Source organism: Haliaeetus albicilla, chromosome 18, assembly GCF_947461875.1.
Source record: "Haliaeetus albicilla chromosome 18, bHalAlb1.1, whole genome shotgun sequence".
Taxonomy (NCBI): Eukaryota; Metazoa; Chordata; class Aves; order Accipitriformes; family Accipitridae; genus Haliaeetus; species Haliaeetus albicilla.
The window spans coordinates 7,550,296-7,571,703 of record NC_091500.1 but is presented as its reverse complement, the minus strand read 5'-3'; the positions used below and the strand labels follow the sequence as shown (position 1 = coordinate 7,571,703).

The following is a 21,408-nucleotide window of genomic DNA, read 5'->3' as shown; positions in this document are numbered from 1 at the left end:
ACGTTGCAAAGCAAAACCTGCTAATGCCGGTTGTTCCCTCTGCACACGGGACATGGCCACTCAGCTGCTCAACAAGTTTCCTCCTTTTCCTAGGCTCCCTTTCTCAGAGAGCAGGAGCTGCACCATGTACCATTATCTGGTACATTCGGGGCAGGAGGATGTCTCCTCTCTGATACTAATGACTTTGCCCGTGGTTTCCCAGCCTGTTTGGAAGGAAAAAATAGTTGTTGGACAACATCCATCATTATTTAGATTGGCGGTAGGAAACCAAGCTGGGCTAATTTGATAACTTTTCAAAGTACAGACTCCTCAGACCAGTGTTTCTTTTGGACATGTACATTCAAGTAGCATTTAATTTATGTCTTTAATATAAAAACACCCTAATACTCTTTATTAAATGTTGCCAGTTCAGTCTGAACTCTGATATGCTTTGAAGGTGCTTGGGATCATATCCTGTAGCCAGGAGAAGCTGGAGCATTTCTAGTCATTAACCAGGAATGAGTCTGAAAGGGGCTTTGGGGCTCAGAAATGTGGAGGCGTTGGAGTAACCTTTCTACTCAAGGTTTGAATCCCTTCTTAGACAACAGCTATTGCAGGGAGAAAGTCCAAACTCCTCGAACGCGCTGGGCAGAGCAGGTCAGTAAGAGATGATGTCTGGTCTGAGAGGGTCGTAGGACCTGCTGCAAAATCAGTGGAGTCAACACGTTTTGAGTGAGGTCTCAGATGATTCTGTTCTGCAATAAACATAGAGGAACAGCAGTAATTGTAGACCATGGTGTTCATTTTGATCACTACGATGGTATTATAACTGATTCCCAGTCCACTAACACACCCTGTTTCCTTTGCTTGCTTAGCAGCTCTTATGAACCAAACATGCTGTTGAAAGGGAGTTGCAGATAATGTGGTTCCCCTGAGCCTTTCAAACATGTTATAAAACCAGTGGAGCCAAAATAATCATCATTATTAGTAAGCAGACTTGGAGCCTGAGTCTGAATCTGCCGTGAGTATAAACAACCTGTGTTCGTGCGCATCCTGCCTGCCTTTGGTGACTAACCTTTCACTGTGAGATTAGGGGTTGAAGGCTCCGAGATAGTAATTTCAGCCGTGTGCCTCTTAGTGCTATAAAGCCCATAGAATATCAGAAAATTTATTGCTGTGACTTAGTTGCAAACTCCCTGGAGTGGACAAGGGTTGCAGACCTCATGATAAATAGCACGCGCTAATATTTAGCAAATGATAATGCAGACCACCGAAAAGTATGGAGAGAGGAAAATACATTCCCAAGGGCTGATAACTAATGTAAAGAGCCAAGAAATAGTTTAGAGTGGGAGGGAATTTCCCCAGCTTCCCTCCTCCATGGATAAGTCACTGCCTTACTGATGCGCTGCACAGGGCCCAGCATTGATCCCTCCAGCACCAAAGTTACTCCTGGCAATAGTTCAGAACATACAAATTCACAGAGCCCTGCAGGCAGAGCAGAGCTGATGTTTTCCAGCCCCAGCTGGAAGGTGATAGAGCCTATATTCGAAGCAGATGAAACAGCTCGTGGCTAAAGCTCAACTGGTTGTTTACAGGGCTTCTCTGATGCCTCTGTGCCATCTGCTCTATGCACAGGGCAGATATTTCTTAAGACCATTTCCCTGTCACCACTTCCCAGCTAGTCCCTTTCCAGAGAGCTAAAAAATTCCCCATCTTCTTGCATCCAAACAGTGAGGGCATATCCCCACTAGAAATCTCCCTGTGCCTGGGATATGCCCTCCTGGAAGAATCACGTTCCCTGACCGTAAACAGAAATGTGCCATCGGAGAGGATGAGGCACATGTAACATGATGTCAGATGGTGGTGGGTGAGCCCTACTTGAATCAGGATCACTTGGTGAGGTATTAAACATGCGTGTGTACAGAGAGCACTGTTCTGGTGAGCGCGGTGCCAAATTACATCAGTCCTTGAGGCAGGAGGGTTTGTACAGCTGGTAGGTGGTTGCAGTAAGCCGGGGGCTGGGGTGTCCCACAGCCTCTTTTCCTTTTTGTGGCCTTAAACAGAGGCAGCTGGAAGGTGGGTGATGCCGACCCGCTGTGTCTGCTGCTCACTGGTTGGCATGGGGAAGGGGCCAGGCATGGTGAATTCCTGGTGAATGAGTAGAAGGGGATGAGAGGGAGGAACGAGAGGGGCAAGTCACAGCCTTGAGACACAATGGGTCAGCAGTGGATGGGGCTGCTTCCCCTTGATGCCCCCAGGAATTCTGCACCTATTTCTTCACTGTATTCTGACCTGTGTTAGAGGTTGGTCTTTTTGCCTAAAATATTGTATGCAGAAAATCTGTTTATTCATCTCCAACCCTGGCCCAGTGCAAGACAAGCTCGTAGTGTGCTGTGGGTCATTACAGGGTGATGCAAGCCTTTGCAGAGCTGTCTGTGCTACAGTGATGGAAAAGGCCCACCTCATGCACCACCACTGTGCTTAATGCACAGCTGAAATGAGGAGAGCTCAGAGGCAGAGGGCAGCAATTGCCTAGTGACTTTAAGTGTTACTTTGGGGTAGGAGGTGGAAAATGATGCAGGTAAACAACTGATCATGAAGGGTAAGGCTTTGCTTGCAATGGAATTTAATTCAGATATTTTTCCATCAGTTGTGAGAAATACAGCCTGTCGGTGATCAGAGGTACAGTCATGACACTTCTGAAAGACAAGGATTAGAACTGCAGCCTGTGTCCAGTGTTAGGTGTTTGTGCTTGGCCTCATAAGGTGAGAATGAAAGTTTCCTGTGTGATTATGTGGAAACTGCAGTAAAACATACATAAAACCAAATTGTAGGTCATGCGTTTCAGATGCTGGAAAGGGAGAAATGTTGAATAGCCTGTGGCAAAATCCGATGTATGTACGTGTGACTGAAAAAGATCAGAAGAAGGCATAAGCATCTGATTTAGAATACTTGTACTGCAGAGGCAGATTCGTAGCATATGTTGAGAGCTTATAGGGAACAGACCATGCAGTATGTGATACCACACGCAGAGAGAGCTAGCACACTGGAAACTTCATTCTCCTGGGAAAAAGATCATGGAGAAACATTTATTTTTAAGAGGCACCCTCATGTTTTATTTATTCGTGCTTTCTGTCATGATATTTGATAGCATTGCATTTCATCAATTGGAGACACACTGCTTGGGAAGGCAGGCTTGGAGAGTACCTGTGCTCTGCTCAAACACATTTCCCTGTGGTTGCATACCATACTAGTCCCATTATTTGACCATTGTGCATCCTGAGAGCAAATTGTGCGTAGTTAGGTTTAGCTAATGAAGTATATCCTGAGAGAGATGCACTGGAGGAAGATGTCATAGATTAATAGACCCAAGGAGCAGGTCAGCGATATGCTTACAAGTAGTAAGTCCAACCCTTCCTCCTGAGTTTAAAAATAAATTAACATGAAAACTGTACACTTTCAAACCCCTGTGTGCTCAAATCAGAGCAGCAGTGCCATAAATAAACCTGCTCCTCGGCCTTGTTCCTTCCACATAACACAAGGGAGCTCACTGTCCTGCCTGTGCCGTCCCTCTGCTCTGCCTGACAGCCCTTTTTGTGAGCAGACTGAAATACTGTGAGTTCAACCTCTGGCTGTGGGCGAGCAGGAGCCTCGCATAGTTGTCTACCCTCTCGCTGGAGTGGAGGTGACTGGTGGAGGCACATCCCTACCAGCCAAGAATCTCTTATCTGTGGTGACACACAGGCCCTTCTGTCAACATCTCCTCCATGCCGGATGAAATATCATTTGGGTGAGGCCAGGGGGAGCAACCTTTCTCCTTCAGCTCCCTTTTCCAGTGACTAGGGGCTGCTTCCAGGGCATTGAACAGGCAGCCAAGGCCTCTTACTGCTCTCTCTGCTGACACTGCCACTCAGCATCCTCCTGCAGCACAGCCTGGAGCAAAGGGGACTCTGCTGGCTACTTTCCAGCCACCAACAGCTGCATGTTCCCCTCCTGAGAAGCAGGTCTGGTCCTAGGGAGATGGTCTGATGCGATGAAACTTAGGGAAAGACCTGAGGCAAAGCTGCAGAACTGGGAGGAAGGGATCATAGCTGGGAGAGGGACAGTGGGAAAGACTATAGGAAGGGAAATGACAGTAACAAAGAAAGAAATGATTGGCAATCGGAGGGAGGTGGGGCTGACGGAGGGGGAATGGAAAAGAACACTCTGAGAGGAGTGGTTTGATCACTTTGTAGGTAATACAGGATACTTGAACCAGGATTTCAAAATTATTTTTTTTTAATTATTCCAGCTCTGATCTGTGAGTTACTGCAAAAGAATTCTTTTATTGTTGTGTGCCTGACTTTCCCCATTTATGAAGCAGGTATAATGGCCATTAGCAACCCTACAGCAGGTGAGGGCATCTTAAGATCTTAGCCTGCAAGTGTTAACACTTGAGCATTATTGATAGACATGTGGAGACAGGCTGTCTCTGTGAATACTTCTGCGAAAATCTTCTTGAGTGTCTTTAAATTTGGCAGCTCCTAGAGCACATACACCAAACCTGAAGCACTTTCACAAGGTCTGACGTTGGTACTTACGCCCTTAACTGTTCTGCCTCCTCGTGACAGGCTTTGCAGTGTCTGGTGATGTAGAGGCTGTGATGAGGGGAGGGAGCAGCAGAGCTCTGAGCACATCCTTAAGGACCAACCAGCAGTAAGATTTGTCTACAGCTCCAAAAGGGCAAGTGATGGAGGTCTCTGCCTGCACCACTGCTGGATACCTGGGCAGACCTGAGTGACCTTAGATTTATTCCCTCTCTGCTTCAGCTCTGTATTTAAAAAAAACAAATATGAGGATACTTCCCAGGAGAGTAATGAAGGTAAGTAAAGAAAGAGTAGGACGTGATGAGGCGTATTGAGACTCCATGGAAGTCCACAGCTGGAAGTTCATTAGAAAGGTGGATGTTTGTCATCTGCCATTCATCATGCCACTCACCTTGCTGCACTCCACCCTCAGTCGGTGATGATTAACATCACTCAGACTTGAAGTGATTTTAACAAATTGCTTGAGATGTGCTGTTTTTCATTTCAATAGGTCTTAGTCAAGACAACAGAGGCAAAAAATTCAGTGTCACAATCCTGATAGCAAAAGAGTCACAGATGCTGATATCAAGAGACTTACCTGGTCCATATTGATCTTTTTTGTCTTGCTTTTCTTGTCTCATCAATCACTGCTGGACTCCATAATTGGGTCTCTCTGAGATCCTCTCTTAGGATCCACAGCCCAAGCCTGAAGCTCCCTAAAGGACTGGTCATTTTGAAGATCTTCACCATATCTTCAGATGTGTTCAGTTCTCTTTTCAGAACCCAAGTAAGTGATGAGGTTTTCAGATATAAGTATTTTAGATATGGTTGTGACCATCAGTCTGCTACTTGTCTACCATCATCTCTGTGCTTGAGCTTTACTTGCATATGTGTACAGTAGATATGTTGACCGGTGGGACATAGTAGGGAGCCAGACATGTTCAATAGCTTGGTGTTCAGTTACTTGAAAGTTTCACATCTTCTGAACCAAGGCAGTGTTTGGCCTTTATTTTTCTCCCTACTTTGCTGTCCCAGAACTGCCCTGGCCAGTTATTACATTTATGCCAGTTTGAGTCACAGGGCAGCTGGAACAAGCTGTTCTCTTCATCAGTCTTTGGAGAAGTCTGTCTGCTTTAAAGGGTAGGGCCCCTTGTAGAGGACACTTAATTTTCTTCAATTTATGTCATTTTCCTGCTCAGATGTTTGGCTTTTTTGGGGGGTGTGTGTGTATCTCTAAACCTCAGGAACTCTGTTGAAACAGCTATTTCATTTCTGCTGATGGAAATTCACATTTATGTTTAGTGGAATAACAAAAAGAAACCAAGAGCTCTTTCTTCACGACCTTGATCCTCCCCTTTAATCACAAAAAGCTGATGATTCAGATATTAAACTGATCCAGAATCCTGTATTACTGGGGTGACCCCCATTTTATGGGGTGGAAAAAAGAGGTCTGATCTCTGCAAAGAGTTGCTCTAGGCACTAAGTTTTTCACGTGCCAATATACCTTACTGCTGTTCCTGTGGGTTAGCTGACTTCCACCAAGTTGGGAAACATCCATAAACAGGGCTGTGAGTGGAAGTGACATATTTACCTCGCCTTGTCTCCTTTCATCCCATTTTAGACCTCAAACTGTCTAACAGCATTAGGAAGACCCACAGAATGAGAACTTAAGTCAGTACTGCTGGATTTACCGAATCTCTGTGCTATCTCTTGACACTAACATTAACTGAATACATTGGGAATGGGGCAGAATACAACCTCTGTGAGATGAGTTTCAGGGATATGGGAAACAGGAAAATCTTAGAAATGAAACTTAGGAAACCAGATCTGCCTGCTATGTTTTTATTGCAATTAGTCAAGGAGCTGGCTTACATAGTTGTCTCTGAAAAACAGAAGAATCAAACAAGAACCAGAGGACAGAGGAAACTATGTTGTATTGATCTTTGCGAATAAGCAGCAATTAAAAGAGCTAGTAACTATCCAATAACTTTGGCTTCCATCTCTAGTAAAACGGTCTAAATAAGGAAAGAAGCAGAATTTGCTGTGCCATGCATTCACATGGAGCCATGTATATGTTAGCTAACCCTCAGGATAGTTGCCAAAACAGAATGTAAATGATGGAAAAAGAAAGGGGTGAATTTTGTCATAACTGAATAATGGAGAAAATACTAAACAAAGTAAATCTGTAAGCAGTTAAAACAAACCTCATCTCTGGTAAAAACTCATCATTGAGTTTTCTGTGTGACTCAGAGCACACTTTAGTTATTAATTCAATTCCTTTCGTGGCACGTAGGAAGTAATGCAGACCCTTTACACAACTTAACTTTACCATTGAAAAGGACCATGAGTGACACACACGTAGATTTTTAAGAAGCAAATCCAGACATAACTTAATCACTTAGTTTGATCCAACTGCAGACCAAGTAGATGAAAAGAATGTGGTCATTTAATCTGTGTAAATAAGATGTCTGTTCATGTACTGAGGCAATTAATGTATTGTTTCATGAAGACTGAGCTGAAAAATTAATTTAGATTGATTGGCGATGAAGATTATAAAACAGACTGAAAACAGGCTGGAGGGACCAGAAACACATAGTGATGAATAAATGCCAACACTTGGTGGGAGATACCTCAGGGGAGCAGTAGGGAACAATGTTAAACTGTTTTTGCTTAAGATTCTTATTAATGATTTGGAAGGAGGGTTGGCTATGATGTAAGCTCAGTGCTGGGATGGTGCTCATCTTGGGAGAGATCATGCTTTTCAAAGCACTTATACTAACAACTTTTGATCTGGGAAATTCTGGATAAAGCAGAATCACAGAAAACAGTGCCAAGAAGTTCAGTCTGGGGCCCCTACCTGGAGTCCTAATGAATGCACCTGTCTGTAGATGCTTCACTTTGAAATCCAGGTCCATGAGATCTACTGTTTAGAGCAAACCAAAGTTCTTTTGGTTTCCACTATGATTCAGCCTCTCCCACTTATTTATCTAATGTTTGTCCAACTTTGTCCACACTGGAGTCTCCATACCAGAGCTTCCTGGCTGACCCCATAAACATGCTGTTTCATTGTACTGGTATTTGAACATCTATTGTGATTCTAGCAAGTATCTTGATACTATTAAACATTTCAGACAGAGGGCTGGTGAAGCAATAGGAAGTTGTAGGGTGTCTGTTTCCTTACTGAATTTACTGTTCTCCAGTGTGTTTCCAGAGGCCTGGGATTTACTCAGTGAAAGTTGCACTTCAAGACTGTCCTTTGGGGACTATCATCATTGATTTGAGAATGGAGATTCAGTCCCCTGGGTCATCTGTCACCTCTTGGCTTTGCTTGTGGGTGTTCAGCAGTCCTGCTGAGGAGAAAAGGGCATGGTGCTGGCTGGGAAAAGGGATGGGGCAATGCAGCTTGCCTTGCTGCACACATCTGGGCAAAAGAAGCTGGACAGGTAACCCCATCCCACATCTGGAAAGAGGGGCAGGGAGAGAGCGAAATGCAGAGCGATTTTGCTATCATTTCGCAGTGCGTTTGTTGGCACTGTCCGTCACTAGTTGTAAGGCTCAGTAGAAGTTATTCATCCATTAGGTATTGTCGTGCTGCCCCAGGAGTGCTACATCACCCTGAGTGTCTCCTGCAAGGCTCAGGAAGAAATACGGTGGGATTGTCAGTGCTGGATTCAGTTTGCAGGCCACCAGTTTGTCAAGGCTGGTTTATATTCTATGTTGCAAACTCCCTGGCACAGAGAATGTCTTAATGGGTTTCATTTACACAATGGGGTTGCTTCTTTGTGATGTTAAGGAAACATGCACAGAGCTTAGACTCTGAATAGCAGGACTAAGGTTAGGAGGCAAATTAAAGCATAAGTGACAAAAGGGACAAGATACAGCCAAAAAAGCAGGTGAGGATGGAGAGAGAGAGCAAGGTTAACCACAGGAGCACACTTATTTCAGCCCCTGCAAGAATCTCGGTTTTCTCTGTGGAGTCTTCTGGTTTGGGTAGAGATACCATAAAATATGGCAGTCTGAGGGTCACAAATGCCAAATTTCCTTCTTCTCCTTCTCCAGGAGGGAACATTCATCACCTACTCTTATGCCTAATTGAACATTGGTTTGGGACTTGAGTAGGAGGAATGACTAAGAAGTAAGAATTAATTGCTTGATTCATTCTCTGATCGTTCTTTACAAGTATTAGAAAAGGTGTTATTATCTATTACTGCTGAAAGATCATTATTTTAATTGTCCTTTGATGAGAACAGAAAACAAGGGAATTAGTTACTCATTAGTGGTCCATTAGTAGTGTGTTAAAGAAAAAAGCAGAATCCCATGAAGCTTTTCCTAAAGATGACATTTATTGGGTTGTAAAATAGCCTCCCACAGAAGCATTTGAGGCCCTGTCACTTAACTGATAGGTTACTGAGACCTGGAGGCCATAAGACCTCCCTCAATTAATTGCTGTTTGAACTGGAGTGAAACTTTAAAGTTGTTGGTTTGAAGATTCTCAGTGACTGTAAGTATCCCACAACCCTTGCAAAATTGTCAGAGAAACTGGATTTGTTTCTGTTCTGAATGTCTAGATTTAACTTCTAGCTGTTGACCATTGCTAGATCTTTTACTCTTAAGGCTGAAGAAACCTCATTAGCTAATTTTTATTCTCTCTTTAAATACTTATAGTCTGTGATCAAGAAACCTCTCAGCCTTTTCTTTGTAGAATTAAAGAGGTAAATCTTCTCATGTCTTCCTCCAGAATGAAGTTTCCCAATTCTTCATTCATTCTTGTGGCTTTTCCCAAACTCTTTCCCATTTCCTAGTATCTGCAGTCTCTGAAATAGGCTCTGAATATCAGCAGCAGTTGCACCAATGCCAGATTGGGATGATGTATAATTTTTTTGCTTCTTCTACTAGATGTGACATCTCTAATACATGCATTACCCTGCTGAAGATGTCAGACTGGTAGTCCATATTAAATCAATTAGATTCTATAACTTGCTAGGGTTTTTCCAGTTTGCTTCTGGCCTCCTTTCTCCTGTCTGAGAAGCAAGATCTCCAGTGTTTAATTTCACATTCAAGGCTTTGCATATGTCTGTACTGAAATTCATACTGTTGGCTTGTGTGCAGTTTACTGGATTGCTTTCTGGATTGCTTTGCTTTGTTGTCCTCTTTATTCCATACCACTTCCCAAAATTTCACAAACTTACTAAGTAATGATTTAACTTTTTCTTCCATGTCAGCAATAAAAATATTAAATGGCAACTGGTAAGCCAGGATCTATATGGGACCAAAAGTTCACTTGCTGAGTGAACATTTGCCATTTACTATTTAATTTGGAAAGGTATCAGTTAGCTGGTCTCCAATTCATCTACACTGTACTATGTTGATTTTAAACCAGTCAAGATTATTACTCAATAATTCAAGTCTGGTGCTTTTCAGAAGCCTATTACATCAACCCTATTACTTTTATCAACCTCATTTGTAGTCTCATCAAAATGTGAGACTGGATTAATTTAACAAGATTCCTTTTCCATTGCACATTGGTGATGGACAGTAATTATTTATTTGTATCACAGCTATTCTGTGCTTTTGCCTGGGATTGATGTGCAGCAGACAAGCCAATGATGATAGGCCTATTTACCCCCTTTTAATGTATGTGGTGTATGGAGAGCATCAACTTATTTATTACCTTCTAAAATGAACTTCCAGATGTTACAGAAAACTGTTGTGTTGCAGTGAGCTGGGGGCATACATACAAGCAGCTACTGGATTTTGCTAAGGGCTTTTAATTTTTAATATTATTCTAGATGTGTCTGTTGGTTTTTATTACTGTATCTTACTCCCTTCTGAGTAGCAGTTTGCATACAGAATCTCTTGGGTATGTGCTTCTTCAGAAAACAGGCAGGAGGAATCTTTGGGAAGATCACCTGACCTGGCCTGAACTGAATTATTTTATTTTCTATTCTATTCCTGCACTCATCAGACAAGCATTTGAACATCTTCCAGTAGTGCATTAAGCAAAATGATTATACATCTTTCAACTATTGTTTTCACAACCTCCCCTCTGGGGAGGAGTGTTTGAAGTGCAGCATATTATTTCAATAGGATTTTAAGGCAGTTTGATTTTTGTGAAATGTGTATCCTCTTATGTATTTTAGAATCATAGAATCATTTAGGTTGGAAAAGACCTTTAAGATCATCGAGTCCAACCGTTAACCTAGCACTGTCAATGCCACCACTAAACCATGTCCCTAAACCACGTGCCACATCTACATGTTTTAAATGCCTCAAGGGATGGTGACTCAACCAGTTCCCTGGGCAGCCTTTTCCAATGCTTGACAACCCTTTTTGGTGAAGAAAGTTTTCCTAATGTCCAATCTAAAGCTCCCCTGGCGCAACTTGAGGCCATCTCCTCTCATTCTGTCACTTGTTACTTGGGAGAAGAGACCGACCCCCACCTGGCTACAACCTCCTTTCAGGTAGTTGTAGAGAGCGATCAGGTCTCCCCTCAGCCTCCTTTTCTCCAGGCTGAACAACCCCAGTTCCCTCAGCCGCTCCTCATACGACTTGTGCTCTGGACCCTTCACCAGCTTCATTGCCCTTCTCTGGACACGCTCCAGCACCTCAATGTCTTTCTTGTAGTGAGGGGCCCAAAACCGAACACAGTACTCGAGGTGCAGCCCCACCAGTGCCGAGTACAGGGGGACGATGACTTCCCTGCTCCTGCTGGCCACACTATTTCTGATACAGGCCAGGATGCCGTTGGCCTTCTTGGCCACCTGGGCACACTGCTGGCTCATATTCTGCTGGCTGTCCACCAGCACCCCCAGGGCCTTTTCCACCAGGCAGCTTTCCAGCCACTCTTCCCCAAGCCTGTAGCGTTCCATGGGGTTGTTGTGACCCAGGTGCAGGACCCGGCACTTGGCCCTGTTGAACCTCATACAGTTGGCCTCAGCCCATCGATCCAGCCTGTCCAGATCCCTCTGTAGAGCCTTCCTACCCTCCAGCAGATCAACACTCCCGCCCAGCTTGGTGTCCTCTGTGAACTTACTGAGGGTGCACTCAGTCCTCTTGTCCAGATCACTGATGAAGATATTAAACAGAACTGGCCCCAATACCGAGCCCTGGGGAACACCACTTGTGACCGGTCACCGACTGGATTTCACTCCATTCACCACAACTCTTTGGGCCCAGCCATCCTGCCAGTTTTTTCCCCAGCAAAGAGTACATCCATCCAAGCCATGAACAGCCAGTTTCTCCAGGAGAATGCTGTGGGAAATGGTTTCAAAGGCTTTACTAAAGTCTAGGTAGACAACATCCACAGCCTTTCCCTCATCCACTAAGCAGGTCACCTTGTCATAGAAGGAGTTCAGGTTAGTCAAGAGGACCTGCCTTTCCTAAACCCATGCTGACTGAGCCTGATCACCTGGTTGTCCTGTACGTGCCGTGTGATGGCACTCGAGATGATCTGCTCCATAACCTTCTCCAGCACCGAGGTCAGGCTGAGAGGCCTGTAGTTCCCTGGATCCTCCTTCCAGCCCTTTTTGTAGATGGGCATCACATTTGCTAACCTCCGGTCAAATGGGACCTCCCTGATTAGGCAGGACTGCTGATAAATGATGGAGAGTAGCTTGGTGAGCACTTCTGCCAGCTCCCTCAGTACCCCTGGGTGGATCCCATCCAGCCCCATAGACCTGTGTGTATCTCAGTGGTGTAGCAGGTTGCTAACCGTTTCCCCTTGGATTATGGGGGCTTCATTCTGCCTCCTGTCCCTGTCTCCCAGCTCAGGAGGCTGGGTACCCTGAGAACAACTGGTCTTACTTTAAAGATTGAGGCAAAGTAGGCATTAAGTACCTCAGCCTTTTCCTCATCCTTTGTCACCATGTTTCCCCCCGCATCCAATAAAGGATTGAGATTCTCCTTAGCCCTCCTTTTGTTGTTAATGTACTTATAGAAACATTTTTTTATTGTCTTTACAGCAGTAGCCACGCTTTTATTTCACATAGGAGATGCTAAACTACATGCACCATGTACTTTTAGTGAAAGGGGATGAGATTTGAAGTAGTGTGCAGTTCCTAAAGGAATTAATTCCACCATTTTGATGAGACCTTTTTTCCTCTTTCCATTGAGCCAGAGGATTATAGTTGTTTAGCATTTTCTTCTTCTGGATCTTTAGTATGTCTTGGAGATGTTCTGGCTCCAGATGACAAAGATGAGGATCAGAGCACAGAATTAATTTCAAAGTTCTTCAGGAAGCTGGACTAGATGGTGGAGGAGAAATTTGACCTGCAGTGATGTTCTCAGCTGGCTGAGTGTCTTGTATCATAGTACCTCCATGCCCATATCTGTCCCATAGTTGTATTCATGTAGCCAGCCCAACCTGAAAGGCATTACTCAAAAATAGCAGTATATGGGAGCTTAGAATTGGCATTCATTGTCGGCTGTACTGCTGCATGTTGGAAAGAAAGATTCCTTCTCTGAGGCACTGGGGATTTCAGGTTGAAATGTTACCATGGCACAAGTGAGGAAGAAGGGATGTTTGACTCAGGAATCTTAGCTCAGAGTCCAGAACATGTTGGCAAAGCTGAGTTCTGGATATACAAATGGGCCAATGGTTAGTGGCTAAAACCCCAAAAGAGCTGTGTTATAAATAGAGACATACATGTTATTTCTCACAGAGCATGACCATGCTTTTTTGCAATGACCAGTTTTGCTGCACGCTGTAGTTACTGAGAAGGGTTTGCCACCTGATAACAAGTTGGGGCAGAGTTTATAAGCTTCAGGGAGGTCAGATAGATAGGTTTTATTTGTTCTGTTCTTTTTTTCTGACAGCTTGCTTATATGGTAAACCTCATCACCTTCCTAAGGGCAGAAATGCAAGTTTGAGATATTGAATACAATTAACCCTTAGCAAGACATGACTAGAAGCATCTAACTAAAACCCTTAAGAGCAGCAGTTCCCAAAGTGTTCCCACAAACTTCCCTGTTTGTGAAGCCCTTTTTGGTGCCATGGTACAGTTTTCCTGTGTACTTCCAGGACCATGACCATTTCCAGTTTTGGGCTTGGGATGCAGCCTAGTTTGGGAACCCCTGCTCCTGCCCTGTGGGTTCACAACAGAGCAAACACTCTCCTTGCTGAGCCCCTCGAGTCACAAAGTCTGTACTTTCATGGGACTCTGTTTCTGTCTCCTCTGTAATCTCTCTTAGAAATGAGAAAGCATCAGCTGTGCTACGCAAGTGGGGGAAGGTTTTCATCGCTCCTCTGTGTATTATTACCTTTTTAATTTTTAAGAACAGGATCCTTGATCTCACATTTTCTTCTCTAGCACATGGGACATGCTTATGGATAAGCAGCTACTGAGTGGATTTGGATTTGGGAACAGATATTTGGCCTCAAGGACATGGAGGTTTCCACAGAAAGTCTCCCAGTGAGTTGTGCACCTTAATTTAAATAACTGTTCACTGAAAATTTATGTCACTTTCACCAACTTAGCACAGCAAAGATGGTGTTGGTGTCAGTGGTGCAATCTTATTGCAAAGTCATCCTGCTATTAATAAATGGTGTCTGCAACCACAGTGGTGTTTACTGTTTTTAAAAAATGGCCTGCTTTTGGCTGTGCTGTGGAAAAATAACGCCCACTGGAGTGTTTCTGCCTCTGACCATCTTCGGACTGTGACCTGACATGAACTCATTTATATAATGCTTCCTAGCAGCAGTGCTGCTGCTGGAGACGTGGCTGTTCCTGTGACCAGGGATAGCTCCACCTCCAATTTTAAAAGTCTTTCTAGCTATTCAATTCAATAAATGCCATGCCATGAAGGAGGAGGTTTCTTCATGATCATCACAACACTGGCTCTGGAAGCCAGTAGTGTTTTACCCACACCGACTGTGCCAGGTGAGCTTGCTGAGAAGAGCTGTGTTTGTTCTTTTGTCTCACAGTGTGTTGCTAAAGACTCCTCCTTTTCTTGTGTTGCAATTCCTTCCCTTCTGCAGGTAAGGGATACTGATTGAGTATTGCAGTGAGGTGACTCCTGGTTGATACGTGTAATTTTTTGTGCTTGTGCCAAATGCAGACCAACCATGTGGTTTGGGAAGATTTTGATGTCTTAGCTCAGGGGTGGATTTTCAAACAGTTGACTTCACAGGAACATTGCTATGGCAGTCCAAGGCTCTGCAGCTGACACTTCATGGCTTTAGTATCACCATCTTTTAAGGAGTTGGTCTCAATGTAACTTAATAAACAATAATAAGGCCAGGAATTTTCTTCATCATCTATGATATTTGTGGAAGTCAAGATTTCTTTACTGTAGCACAAGTCTAATGTATGCAAGGATAGACACTTCCAGATGTGCTTCCAGGCCTGAATCCAGAGCTAGAAATCTATACAATACTTCATTCAAGAGCAATGGAAAGAGGGCCTGGATACCCCTTTATTTCTTTGAGCTGCCTCCATATTTCAAGAGCAGAGGCTTTGTAGCATGAAGGTGTAATTTAAGGTTATTCTTATGCTGATTGCACGCACTCAAATCTTTGCATTTTAAGAATTAAGTGCTCTTGGGGTGGAAGTGGTGTGTCTCAGCTGAAGACTGTCTCAAGTTAGTCTGCTAGTGATCAGTTGTCTATAGCCAGACATCTGGCAAGAATCATATGGCAAGAATCGGATCTGTAAGTCTTACGTATCCCCCTGAGATGAGTTAGACTTCTCCAGTGGAGTGTGTTCCCTGGGACAGTAATTCTGACTCATTTCCATGCCACAGATTCGTGCATCCATTCACAGCAGACCTCAGATTGCAACACTGGACACCAGGTATTCTGCTTTCTTTTTCTCAGATGCTAGAGCTTGTTTAGAGGGCTTGCTTTTTTTTTTTACCTTCCCCTCTTTTTTTTCTCTTAATTTTCCCTTTTCTCCACTCTTTCAGTTTCTATGTAGGTAAAATTACACATCTCAGCTTAGAATTTATGTTAACATGTACTTGTCTCCTGTTCTTGCTCATGATGGCTTAGAAAGCCTGGAGGAAAATTCTGTAATTTAATGTCCATTCATGTGTATTTTCAGTACTTCCCTTTAAATATAGCTACACAGAGAAACCTTGGCAAGAACAGAAATAACAGAAATGCTGTCCCCACTATTCCATGGAGTACAAAGCAGTCATTTGAGGGATAAATTGTCCTTATTTTCTACAAGAATATCTCATCAATTCAAAGGCTGTCCCTTTGACTGCCCAGCTGATCTATCCCCTTGTCAGCTGCTGCAACTTAGAATTGGAAGCGTTTGGGTAGATGGTGACAGAGACATCTCAGCTATAGTCCCAGCAAGGGAAGCTCTGAGGACTATAGTGAAACACAACTATAATTCCCAATTTATATTACTCCAGAATACAGTACAGTATGGAGGTGTTTGGGCTGGCTCCACGCAGAATAATAACCACACTGCATGCAAGCTAATGTGCTCTGTTGGTAGGGCTTATCAGTTCAAGAAGCAATGTCCCTTGCATAGTTTCACTGCATCTGCACCAAGCTGATGCATTTACCTACCAAGTGCTGTCCTGTTGCATAAGGTAACATTGTCAGCTTGGTAGGGCATCAGCTTGGAGATCTCTCTGTGTTATGGCAAAACTGATTGAAACCTACATGGGAAGCACCCAAATTTGTATTTCAGTTGAAAGCATCCCCAAAAGCATCCATTGCACTTCTGTCCTTTCTCTCCTAGGTGTCTGGTATGCCTCTGGCTTTCATTACTCAAGGTAAATTTTGCCTTATTGGCAAAATGCCTCGTTTTAATAACCTTCCATTTTGAATTTGCAGTATATAAGCATGGCTTTGTTTTGCTTCAGATGACCAGGGCTGTATTCTGCAGCATAAAAACCACTAGTAGAAGGCAGAGAATGGAACTGATTCATCAGCAATAGCATCTCAAATGCATTTATTTACTTCTGAAGTGCTCTGGGAAATGCTTTCCTTAAAAACCGCAAACTGCGATACATGTAGATTGATAGCTGGGTGGTTTTGCTGAATATAGAAACCAACAGCTCTGTATATAGACTAATTGGAAGCATAGAGACCTTGCTGACACCTCTGTGACATAGGATCATTCAGGCAGGATAAGGTCATACTAAAAAACTTGCTGGAATCTCAAAGCAGAATCTTTGACAAACCTTGGAAGGTCAAAAACTTTGGTGTTTTGCCTGGATTTTCCTCTTCTGCGACTGGAGCTTACTTCCTCCAAAAGAGGTTAAAAGAAGAAAGGTACTTTTAAGTTCCTCTTTGTAAATGAAATCATAATTGATGAAAAAATAAAGCAATTGATGTAATGTAAACCTCCTGGAGTAACTGGAGAAGGTGCTACAGAGGCTTCCCAGCAGTTATACATTGAGAAACATTCTTAATCTCCTAGATAATGTGGAAAAGGAATGACATTTATTATCTACAAGTCCTCACAAGCTGAGGATGCAGTTTATAAAACTGTATTTGGCTCCCCCTCCTTTTCCTCCTTTATTGTAATCCTTCACCATGGATCATTTTACGTCCAAACTCACCTTCATCTGTTATCATACTTCGGTGATTTATTGACATCACAAACTTCTGATTAATAAGGCTAGAAGAACATCCATCAGAAGAACTAAGAATGTGTGATCATTTCCTCTCAGGCTCTCATTAGCTGTGGCTGTCCTTCTGGGAGTTTTATCTTTGTCTTTCTATTTCCAGACTAAACCATATGATGTTTAAAAATAATTTCCTACAATTAATCTTTTGTTTCTCTGGGCTTTTAAAAACTTTGCTCAAGATGGAATATGATCTGTATATTGTCAGCTGAAATAAGTAGAAAACAACCCAAACTGTCCATGTACACTCTTAATGAATGACCAGGCAAGTCAGAATTAATAGATGGCTTGATTCAGCTTCCTTCATTCAAGTTGGACAATACAAAGCTCTACAGATAATCCTATGATCATATAAAATGTTTGTGGGATAGGTAGGAATTACACTCACGGTGTCTTTTCTAAAAGAATTTCCTTTTTCTTTACGTTGCTTTGGTTTTCAATGACATGAGTTGTGGTGAAATATACCTCTGATATTTTCAGATTGCTACACCAAGTAAAGTGGGAAAGGTTTTATTTTAGAGTTTCCATAGTAAGGTCTCTGTTTAATGAGACACTCCTAGGTTAAAAATACCTTTCAAAAGTGACTTCCCACGTCTTTTCTACGTTAGTGACAGATTGGAGAAGAAAATGTGGAGTACGCCTGAAAGTGATAAGTTGAGGTTAGAGGTCTAGCCAAAGTCAAGTGCTAGGGAGTTTCAGCTGTAGAGGGCTGATGCTTTGAATTATAATCAAGTGATTAATGTTTCTAACATAAGTGGGTTTGGGAGTTACAAGGACTTGCAGCAACAGCTTGGGTAAGTATGGTGAAACCTGCTTTTAGAGATATTTTATTTATAGCACATTCATTAGGTCGGACAGAATGGACAACATGTGCTTATGTGGTTAATGATAAATCCATCTGAGGACTAAACTAGTCTGCTGAGTTATGAGAAAGCCATTTGTAGGTCAGATTTTTCTGGAGAGGGACGGACTTGACAGAAACAATTCTTATTTGGGGGGGGAAGGGGAAGGAGAGGGGAGAAGCTGACACCAGCTTTTCTCTGCTGTAAAATACATAGGATGTAAATGTTACAGATCTTCATTAAGTTTTAAAGGTCATTTGCCTGTGAAGTCTGTGTAGCTGGCTTCATAAATACCAAAAAGAATATGGGAAGGAGCAGGCATGCCTGGAAAGGTATAGGAATATTTTTTATAAAATAGCAGGTAATCTAATGTTAATGTATGAAAACTGCAGTGATCTCTATGAAACTGCAAAAGCCAGAAAAGGCTTCATCTCTGTGGCATTATAGTTTTGCTTGTAGGATTCAGACATTCTAGCATGAAATGAAAGGTATTGAACAAAGAAATTGTATGTAAGACTCTTCCTTCTGTTTGAATTCACCAGACCTTAATCCTCCTGCTGTAAGTGGTTTAAGATAGTCTTTCAAATAGATGTAGTTTCCCCTGAATGATAAAACAAGGTGAGAGTATAGCTAATAAAAACAACGTTCTGGCACATGGTTAGCATTGTGGTTTTAGTTACAGATTTACCAATAGGATAAAAAAAGATTGGTTCCCCTCTTCTAGTCCTATCCAGGGTAGTGTGGGTTGTTCATCTACAGGTCCCACTGCCTTCCATCGTGGACCAAGATGCCACTGGATTTCAAACTAAGCTCTGGACAGTTCTCATTTTAAAAAAAAAAAGGAAAAAAAAAAAAGCAAGACAAAACCCCCCAAACAAGTAAAACAAAGCTGTTGTTCATTCCCTTTATATAGCAAATGCAAAAGTGTGTTACTTCTCTCTAGAATCTCATTACTTGCTTGTCTGGATAGGACAGCTAAACCTTGTAGACCTAAACATCTCACAGGTGAATGACTATCAGAAAGGGATCGCATGTTGCACATCCTCAAAAATAAACAGGCAAAACCTGTCCTTTTGAAACACACCTTTTCCCTGTCACTAGTCTTATTTTTCGGTAAAAATGGAAATGTGATGTTCATTGTCAGGGAAGCTAATTGCAAAGTGATTACTCTCAAATGTGTTGCCCATACCTTTTCCAGGAATTGCTGCAGGTGCTATTTGTGAGTGAGCTTAGTTTATCAGAACAAACTTTCAAAAAAGCTAACTGATTATACTGAGTAAGTGTTCTTAGACAGAGAAAACGGCACCTAGCAAAGAGATATTTAATTATATACATAAATGTACAACGAAACCAAGTAGTACAGGAAGCTACATCAGATTAATTCACATTGAAAACTCATTTATTATTCTCATGATAATGAGCTAATGAAAGATACAGTGGCTTCTCCCCTCTCTTGACGCCTTGTAATCCGGAGTGGATGCCCTTCTGAGAAGATACACTTTAGTGCCACACAGTTTATCGAGCTCCAGCAGTAACTGCATGAAACCTAATGGCCTAATCAGAGTCTACCTCATTCAGAGGCTATACAAGACTACTTGTTTCTGGCATCAAAAGGCATGATGACACTATCATCATATTTATTTTATAGATATGAAATAATCTGTGCTCTGTTATGCCGGGCAAACACATGTCTTGCTTTTGTCCCCCATGTTAGACACTGAAAAATTAGGTGCAGAGATTGAAAGAATTAGCTAGGCTCCAGAGGAGATTCATCTCACCTGTTTTAAACTATGTTTGGATAAGACAACTTATCCTCCACAAGTGTCAGTCTCTCTTTATTAACTACAGAGAGACAGCACAAGTATTTAGTTCAGATATATCTTTGAGATGGCTAAGCTGAGTGGAGATACCTCCTACCCCATGGATTTAGGGAGCCGTACTTGTGCTTTGAACTGCAAGGGCAAAACTCCAGGGGTAGATGTGCTCCTTGCCTTGGACAGCTTATGGACAAAAATCACAGTGTCTGAAGTGCAAGAAATAAGGATGTTAAAAGCTGTGTAGAAAAGTCCGAGACTCACAGGGACAAGCTTGCATTTATCCAAGGCTTTGGGATGAAGCAAAATCTTGTGGGGCTTTAGGATAACTTGTCATTCTGAGACTAGCTATATTTTAGTTAATTGGTTAAGATAATTAAATAGCGCCAGGGCCCTGGCATTGGAAAACTTTTATTGCTGATGTTAAATTATATCATGGTCCTTGTTTATCCCAGTCCAGCAGCAGCTCTCTGGCGTGGCTTGAACATCAGCATTGGCCAGAACTTGCTCCCAACAAGTGGTCTGGATAGGGCCATTCTTTTTTGGAGGTTAAGGGTGTTTAGCCTCCAGCATGTGTGTGGCTGGACTGTTCCTGCTGGCCCCAGGGCCAAAGAGCAGCCCTGACACTGTTTAGTTCACTACAAGGTGCACCAACAGTCTCTTACAGTCTTTTCATCTTCTGTTTTTATTATTTTACCTTGTCAGGATCAGAACCATGGGGAAACAGGTATAGTATGCTGGGCTTGATACAGGGCTATCCTTACTTTGAAATAATATGGTGCTATCTAATTCCCTTCTGCTGTTCTCTCTAATCTATAAAGACCTTGCAAATCTGATTTTGGCCTGGATACACTAATCTGCATCATGGGCTGCCCCATTTGCTGACTTCAATGGGCCACACTGGAGTATATCAGGGTTTGGAGCTGATAGTAGTTTTTTGAGCTGGTTGGGCAAACAGTTCTGCAAGACCTCTTCTTGACAGTACACCAGCTCTGATCTGAAAGGAGACACAGCCTTAAACATCTGTTTTAAGGCCATAACTGTTCTGGGCTTATTTGAACTCAATACAAGCCTCTGTTTATATTTCTTTGATTAATTGAAAATAACCTCTTGTTAAGGGAGTGACAACCGATACCTTAAGATCGTGCTCAGGTCATTCAAAAGAGTGAAAAAAATACACCAGAGGTTAGGCAGGTCAAAGCCCTTGTTTGGATCAAAGCATATGTTAAACACTGTATAAATGCCAAATCTTAAAGTGTTTTGTATTTAAGGTTGAAGTTTGGAGTAAAACAATACTATAACAATAAATCCCTAATTCGGCTTGTTAACACGCTACCACATTCACAAAGGCACAGCAAAGAGGATGATGCTTCTGATGGAGCAACTGGATACCAGTCTAAGTGTGTTAAAAATTTACAGCACAGGTGAGATCATTACTGTAATACCACATCCAGTTCTGGTAGGCACATTTCAAAAAGGACTTTAATGCAATGGAAATGGATCTCGAAAGAGTGACAGGCACGATTTGTGGTCTGTCCATAAAGTCTGCCTTACCATGAGAGATTAAAAAAGCTCAGCTAATTTTATTTATTCAGGACAAGGTTACGAGATAACTTGTCTGTG

At 42.6% G+C, this 21,408-nt stretch overlaps 1 protein-coding gene across 2 annotated transcripts in view; it reads left to right on the top strand.

The window, feature by feature from the left end:
* EVA1A (eva-1 homolog A, regulator of programmed cell death) overlaps positions 1–21,408 on the top strand; it is a 213,145-nt gene that overhangs the window by 122,275 nt on the left and 69,462 nt on the right. The window lies entirely within an intron of this gene.